Raw genomic sequence first — 8749 nt, forward strand, 5'->3', positions numbered from 1 at the left:
ACAGCCACTAGTAAGTTGTCCATCAGCTAGTAAATAACTCCATGCCAGGCCCATGCAAGCAGGCCTAATTAAAATCGGAGGGTTATAATAATCAAAAGAAGATGCAAAACTGGAGGGAGCATGTTGGAAAAAAAGGTTCCAGGGGAATGGGGGGAGGTGAGAAAGGAGTTGAATATCATTAAAATACATTATATACATTATTTAAAAAAATAAATAATAGAAATCACAGTCCAAAGTCAATGCCCCGACAGATCTGCTACTTGGGGAAACCTGACTCTCATCTTTCAAAGATGTGCCTTGTAGTTGGATCTTCACACTGTATAAGGGGACAAACCAACCAAGCAGTCTCCCTCGAGCTCTTTCTATAAGGGTACCAATGCCATCCCAAAGACAGAGACCTCCCAAGCCAACCATCTTCTAAAGAGTCTACCTCTTAACACAGTGGTGCCGGGGGACTGTACTTCACCAGGAATTCAAACCGCAATAACACGAATGTTAAGACAGAGCAGGAAGAAATGCCTGGGAATGAGAAACCAAGGATACACAAAGGAGACAGAGAAAGAAGTGGAGCCCCCCCTCCTCACTGGGGTCTTCTCTGGTGATGGTCTCACAAGCCAACCAGTTTCTAAAGATTCTGGCTCTTAATATGGTTGCAGTGCGGGCTGTGCTTCCACTTGAATTCAAGGCTAGTGTGTGCTCTGTGGTGGCAAGATGCCTCCAACGGATTCTTCAAATGCCCCGTGGTAAGCATAGAAGTCTGGTTGCTCAGTTCTCATCGTTTTTGTCAGTCTCCTGTTTCCAAGTTTCCAATGAATGAACTCTGTTGGGGTAGCTTTATCATCACAACACGTGGCCTTAGATGGTTTTGTTTGCATGTTATTTTTTCTCCCAGAAATCCTGGTAAGGGAAACCATTCCACCCTAGACACAGCATGATACCCACAAATGACTGGATGAGTCATGGAGCTACTGTTTAAGACTCGGGAAATGCTGGGTGGTGGTGGCACGCGCGCACCTTTAATCCCAGCACTTGAGAGGCAGAGGCAGGTGGATCTCTGTGAGTTCGAGGCCAGCCTGGTCTACAAGATCTAGTTCCAGGACAGGTTCCAAAACTACAGAGAAACACAGGTCTGTTTTAGATATAGTTTCATCCAGATTTCCTTCTTCGGTGAGCTAGAAAACAACAATCTAAAATTGTCCGTGTTTTCATAATGTGCTCAATTAAACCTTGGACACCACGTCACTAGTGCATACTTGCACTACGCCAAAGAAAACAAGAGAATGACATTTGGGAGTGGAGCTTTAGAGTGAGCCACGCTTCTAAACAGAAGTTCAAAAGTAGTAGTTCAGAAAATAATTGTGCTCTGAGGTGAGAAAATCATGGGAACTCTAAAGCGCCAGATGGTAGATGGCCTAGGTCTGTGAGTCCCAGTGTTGACTGAGTTCAAAGGTCACTCAGTGAAGTAATCCTGATGCCTGGCCAAACTGACTTGGTCAAGCCAGTGAGTTTGCAAAACCCCCAACTGTTCATCATTGGTCCAGAACAGCCCTCCACTAACTTCAACCTGCATACACAGCACCTAGGCATATTGTGAAGTGGGAATTCCAATAAGCAGGGCTGAGTGAGCCTGAGGCTTCATTTCTTTATACACACACACACACACAACACACACATATACACATATGTATATATGCGCACATACATGCATGCCTACATACATATACATCTAGTGTATATATAATGCTATGTATACATGCATGTGGATGTATGCAATATTTGTGTGCAGGTGAACATATATATACATGTGCATATATGTAGAGAGATCCAAAGTCAGCATTGGGTGCTTTCCTCAGTCTTTCTCCACCTTATTTTTTGAGACAGGGTCTCTTGCTGAACCTGGAGCTTGTCAATTTAGGTAGTCCAGGTGGCTGGTGAATTTCTGATGTCACCTGCCTCTGGGTCATTCCTGGTGTGTGTGTGGTATGTACAGATTGGGGTTACAGATACTTGTTGCCATGCCTGGTTTTAAACCGAATTCAGATCCCCATGCTTGTGTTACATAAACTTTACCGACCAAGCCATCTCAGAGCCCCAGAGTCTATATCTCTCACAAGCTGTCCAAGATGTGGCTGCCACTGGTCTATGGGCCACATTTGAGAAACAAGGCTCAAAACTGCACATGGCTGCTTAAAGAAGAGATAACAAGCAAGCAGAATGGCAGGTGGGGATGAAAAGTATCTTTAGACCTACTTTTTTTTTTTTAGTGTTTATTGCTGTAATTTTCTGTGTATGAGTGTTTCCTGCACGTATGCCTAGCGCCCAAGAAGGCTAGAATAGGGTGCCAGATACCTTGTGCCAGATACAGTTGTGAGCTGCCGTGTGGGTGCTGCGAGCCAAATCAAGATCTTCCATAGAGCAGTCAGTGCTCTTAACCGCTAAGCCATCCATCCCTCTGGTTACTTTAGTCATATCCTTTACTGTGGTTGAACAAGCATGAAATAACTCACCACTTATACCATTCTTAAGTTCTAGTTCGCTGCCATCATGAGGCCGTACAGCCCATTCATCTCCAGAACGTTTTTATCTTCCCAAATGAAACTCTGCCCGCTAAATAGTTCCCTCTTCCTTTCCACCCAGCCCCTTGTGGACTCCATAGATTTCCCTGTTCTAGGTAGAATCTTACGGCAGGATGTGCCATTTAAAAGTTCGAAGTTCATCTATATGGCAGAATTCCCCACTTTTGTGTGTATGTGTGAGTGTGTAGTGTCCCTCTCTGTGTATGTATGCATGTATGCATGCCCTCGTGTGTTCGTGCGTGTGTGGAGGCCAACGGTCAACCTTGGGTGTCATTTCTCGGGAGCCATCTAATTTGTTATTTATTTATTTATTTATTTATTTATTTATGTCCATAATTTGAAGTTTGAAAACTTGACAGCAAAGTAGGAGGTCGTTGCTACATGCTTTATAAAATCAAACGTAATTGTATTGTCTTGGTAGAGTAGCTGAACTTGCTAAGGATTTCTGTGAGGGGACACAAATTTGAGAAGTTGGCGAGATCATTAGTGTGGCTTTCTTCTAAGTGAACAGCCTTCTGGGGGTCTGGCCTCCTATTAAACATAACTGAAATCTGTGCCTGTCTTTAGCAACCTGAATAATTTACATCCATGAAGTAAGAATTTGCACTTTGAACGAGGCAGTTTCTGTTTGGGCTTTTTTTGTTCTTCTCTTCCTTTCCACCCAGTCGAAGGCAGGGTGAGCGTGGCTCCTCCAGGGCTCTGAGGTGAAGAGTGTGGGGCAGTAATTTCCCCTCTTTGTTATTATTTTATTTGTTTGATGAAAGGCATTTATTGGGGGGGTGAGGAAAGACACACGTGCAACAGACACAAAGAAAAGGGGCACTTGGAAAGCAAAAACAAAGACAAAAACAAAATCCTATCACCTTATTTTGTTTCTGTGACTAGTACATTTTTAATTGAAAATAGATTTTTATTTATATAATATATTCTGATTATAGTTTCCTGTCTCCCAACTCCTTCCAGATGCCACCTCCCCTCCCATTTGAATCCCCACAATTTCTCTCTCCCTTTCATTAGAACACAAACATCTAAAAAGATAAAATAAAATAGTGGAAATAAAATCAGAATCTGATAGGACAAAACAAACCAACAACGACAACAACAAAAAAAAACAGAGTCAAAGAAAAAGCACAAGAAACACAGACAGCTGCAGAGACACACACGTTCATATACTCACAAATCCCATAAAAACAGAAGATCAGAAATAATAATATATAAGCAAGAGGCCTGTAAAGTCATAAAAATATCCAGACAAAGCATTGTGCCCAGGGGAAAAAATTATTTCTACTGCCAGGCGTGGGTCTGCCCATAAGTGTGATTTGTATGCCCAGCAAGAGAAAACTAACTTTTCCTTTGTGAGCAGTTACCAATTGAAGATAGCTTCTGGGTTAGGGATAGGGATATGTATCCACCTCCTTTCCCAGCTGGGACCTCATCTGGCTTCCTCCTGTGCAGGCCCTGTGTCTGCTGCCAGTCTGCCAGTTGATATGTGCGTCTGCCATTCTGGGTTAGAAGGCCTTGTTTCCTTGGTGTCCCCAACCCCTCTGACTCTTAGGATCTTTCCATCTCTTCAGCAGGATTCTCTGGGCACTCAGGGGAGGGATTTGATGGAGACATTGCATTTAAGACTGAGTGTTCCAAGATCTCTCACTCTGTACGTCATCTAGTTTTGGGTTTCTGTATTTGTTCCCACTTCCAAACTTCTCTGATGATAGCTGGGCAAGACACTGATCTATGAATATAGAAGAATGTATTAGGAGTTATTTTGTTGCTACTTTCCTTTCGTAGAACAGTAGTATTTGGTTTTCCCCTAGGTCCATGGCCTATCTAGTCTCTAGATTCTTGGCTACCCGAGTAGGGTCATCCATGGGTTCCATCTCATGCCGTGGGCCTCAGATCCAATCAGGTGGGGGTTGGTTACTCCCACAATACTCTTGTGCCAGCATGTCTTGCAGGCAGGTCACCATTGCAGGTAGAAGGCTGTGTAGCAGGGTTGGTGTTTACCTTTCTCCTCTGGCAGTGTGCACAGTGCATTCCAGTACCATGAACACTCGTTAATAGGGGTGAAGGGTGCAGATAAGCACCCCACCAACTTCTCCATTTTATCCACAGCAGTAAGGCCTTGCCATCAGTTTGTGTAGAACAAAGTATTTTTGTTCCATTTTTATTAATTTATTATTCTGAGTAATATTCAATTGCCTGGATGTTCTGCATTTTCTTTATCCATTCTGATGTTGAAGGACATCTAGGTTGTTTCCGATTTCCAGATATTATAACTAGAACAAGAAAGAAGATTGTTGGGCAAGTGTCTTTGCCGCAGGATGAGGTATTTTTTTTAGGTATATGGATCTTGCGGTAAATCTATAGTCTTGGCAATAGGTTGTTTGGGGGTTTCCATGGGCCCCTTTAGCCAATGATTTGATTAGCTGGAGGTTTCATTTGGTGATAATATGTCTAGTTGGGGTGCTGTCGGTCCTGTTATTTGGTAATTCCATTTAGATTTCTTTCATATATGTATCTTTCTAAAGAAGCTCTACTGTGTTAGTTTTCCATAACTCCCCAAATGGTCCTTATTTTTAGCTGTCCCTTTCCATATTCCCTCATTTGCCCTCTTCTTCCCTCCCCGCCTAATTCTAGTCCCCCCTCCCTCCAGTCATAACTATATATTCTATTTCTCCTTCCTCAGAAGATACTTTCCTCCCTCCCTCCTAATCCCTTACTTGACAACTAACATCTGTAGTTATACAGATTATAGTTTGCTTACCAAAAACTTAACAGCTAACGTCAACATATAAATGAATACTTATATCTGTCTTTTTTGTGTCTGAGTTACCTCACTCAGTATAACTTTTTTTTTAACTCTATCCATTTACCTGTTAATTTCATGATTTTGTTTTTTAAACAGCCGAGTAATATTCCATTGTATAAATGTTCTACATTTTCTTTATTTGTTCTAATGTTGAAGGACATCTAGGCTGTTTCTGATGTCCAGATATTACTAGAACAAGAAAGAACAGTGCTGAACAAGTATCCTTTGGCATATGCCCAAGAGTGGTATAGTAGGATCTTGAGACAGATCTATTCCTAGTTTCCCAAGGAAGCAGCACACTTATTTCCACAGAGACTGTCAAGTTTACACTCCTACCAGTAATGAAGTGTTCCCTTACCCCACATCCTGTCAACCTGAGCTGTCATTTATTTATCTTTGCCATTCTGACTGGTGTAAGGGTAAACCTCAATGTAGTTTTTATTTGTATTTCCCTGACCACTAAGAATGTTGAACATTTCTTTAAGTGTTTCTCAGCCATTTGTATTTTACCAATTGAAAACTCTCTGTTTAGATCTGTACCCCATTTTGAATTAGATAATTTTCTTGATGTACAGGTTTTTAGTTATTTATATATTTAGATATTATCCTTCTATTAGACGTGTAGCTAGTAAAAAAAAAATCCTATTTTGTAGCCTGTTGCTTTGTCTGGATGTTGACCTTTGCCATTCCAAAGTTTTTCAGTTCATGAGGTCCCATTTATTAATTATTGTTCTTAGTGCCTGTTGTTGGTGTTCTGTTCAGAAATTCTTCCTGTGCCAGTGAGTTCAAGACTATTCCCTACTATCTCTTCAATCATATTCATTGTATCTGCTCTTCTGTTGAGGTCTTTGATACAAGTAGAGTTGTTTTATGCAGGGTGACAAGTATGGATCTATTTGCATTCTTTGACATGCTGCCATCCAGTTTGACTAACACCATTAGTAAGATGCTGTCTTTTTTCCGGGATAAATTTCTGGCTTCTTTACAAAAAAAATCAGATGTCCATACATCTGTGAACTTACATCTGAGTCTTCAGTTCCATTGATTAACTTGTCTATTTTTATTCCAATACCACGCTGTTTTTGTTATTATAGCTCTGTAGTACAATTTGAAATTGGCGATGGTTATACCTCCAGAGCATCTTTGATTATTTCGCTCTCCTGGTTTTTTTTGTTGTTGTTTGTTTGTTTGTGTGTGTGTGTGTTTCCATAGTAAGCTGAAAATTGTCCTTTCAAGTTCTGTGAAGAATTGTGTTGGGATTTTCACAGGGACTGCATTAAATCTGTAGCTTGATTTTGATAGCATTTTTATTTTATTAATCCTACCAATCCACGATCATGGGAAATCTTTTCATATTCTGATATCTTGTTTAAGTTTTCTTCAAAGTCTTAAAATTTTTATTATAAAAGTTTTTTTTTCACTTGCTTACTTAGAGTTACCCCAAGATTTTTTTTTTGAGGCTATTATGAAAAATACTGTTGCCCTGCCTTACTTTTTGAGACAGCCTATCCCATTGGACGAGAGTTCACTAAACAGGCTCGGGTGGGTGGACACCAAGCCTTAAGACCTGCTTGTCTCTGCCTCATTAGGTCTGGAATTACACATACATGCTGCCAGGTCTGATTTTATTTATTCATTTGCATGGATTGTGAGGATTGAACTCAGGTCATGCTTATAACTGCAAGCCCTTTACTGACTGGGCTATTTCCCCAGCTTAGAATTTTATCCTTTTAAAGACTTTCAAAAATATATATATATTTTTAAAGTGTGTATGTATGTGTGTGTGTGTGTGTGTGCAAGTGCGCGCATGCACGTGTGCACATGCACACATGCATCCACAAATGTGTTTGGTGGCCAGAGGGTATGCAGCTTCCTAGAGCTGGATTTACAGGTAGTTGGTGGTGATCCACCCAACCTGGATGTGGAGAACTGAATTCAGTTCCTGTGTAATAGTAGTATATGCTCTTAAATTCCGAGCACCTCCCTGCCCTGAATCCTCTCCTTTTATAAAGGTTGAATAGCTCTTTTTCGTGTTGCCTTCTAGGCAATTTTCTGTGCCAGGATGAAGCTGAATAGCTCCTTCCTGGCCACCAGCTGTCAGAAAGTCATCAAAGTGGACGATGAACGCAAACTTCGTACATTGTATGAGAAGCACATGGCCACGCAAGTCTCTGCTGAGGCTTTGGGTGGAGAATAGGATGTGTGGTCCAAATCAGTGATGGGAATGACAAAGGAAGTTTTCCCATGAAGCAAAACATCTTGACTCACAGCAGAGTGCACCTCCTGCTGAATAAGATTGTTGTTATAGATCAAGGAGAAATGGAGGGGGAGTGCAAGTCTGTTGAAGAATGCATTGTCGATGTCAATCTGAGTGTTCTCAACTTGGCTACTGTAAAAAAAAAATTAAAAAGTGAGAAGGATATTTCTGGAGAAGGATACTACTGTGCCTCCTCAGCAGGGTTCTAAAAGAGCTAGCAGGATCAGAAAGCTTTTTAATCTCTCTAGAGAAGATGAAGTCTGCCAAGATCTTGTCAGAAAGCCTTTAAACCAAGAAGGTAAGAAGCCCAGGATCAAAGCACCCAAGACTCAGTGCCATGTCACTCCGTGTGTCCTGTAACACTCATGGTGACACAGTGCTCGGAGGAAACGTCACACTAAGGTAAACAAGGAGGAGGCAGCAGAATATGCTAAACTTTTGGCCCAGAGGATGAAAGAAGCCAAAGAAAAACACCAGGAACAGATTGCCAAGAGACACAGGCTGTCCTCGCTGAGAACTTCTACTTCTAAATCTGAGTCCAGTCAAATATAAGACGTTAAGAGGAACAAGTAGGGCTGGAGGGATGGCTCATTCACTAAAGGGTAGGCTCACAACCAAAAATATGAGTAGCAAATAAACAATCAAACCGTGGAAACAAATAAAGGCTGAATAATATTTCACTGTGTGTATAGTATATTACTCCATAGTAAATATGTCTCTCTAAGAAAACAAACTTGGACCATTCTGTTGTGATTACAAGAACATATTCTACCCCATAGCAAAAGGGACCTGTTAAGTAGGACAAAGGTCACTCTTGTAAAGGGCTGTTCTTTGCCATGCACAGGTGACCTATAGCCAGGGCCTATAACTGGCCATTCTTTGCCCATTTAGAATCAACTGGGAATTCCCTGGTTTGTAAAAGTATTATTAATGGCTTAGCCACATTAGCCAGTAGCCAGCCCCACATTCAGTGATGAAACTTGAACTTGCTGGACCAGATCCAGAGAGATGAGGTCACAGATGACTGTGGCTCACGTGCTCTTGTGACTTCAAGATGACAGAGAAGCTTTATATGGAACCGCCTTGGTGACGGCTATGCAAAGATAG

At 41.4% G+C, this 8749-nt stretch overlaps 1 pseudogene; it reads left to right on the plus strand.

Moving 5' to 3' along the window:
- Window positions 1-7447: 7447 nt before the first annotated feature.
- On the plus strand, window positions 7448-8194 carry LOC130886996 (40S ribosomal protein S6-like; annotated as a pseudogene).
- The last annotated feature ends 555 nt before the right edge of the window (window positions 8195-8749 follow it).

Source organism: Chionomys nivalis, chromosome 14 (assembly GCF_950005125.1).
Source record: "Chionomys nivalis chromosome 14, mChiNiv1.1, whole genome shotgun sequence".
In the NCBI taxonomy this organism is placed as follows: domain Eukaryota; kingdom Metazoa; phylum Chordata; class Mammalia; order Rodentia; family Cricetidae; genus Chionomys; species Chionomys nivalis.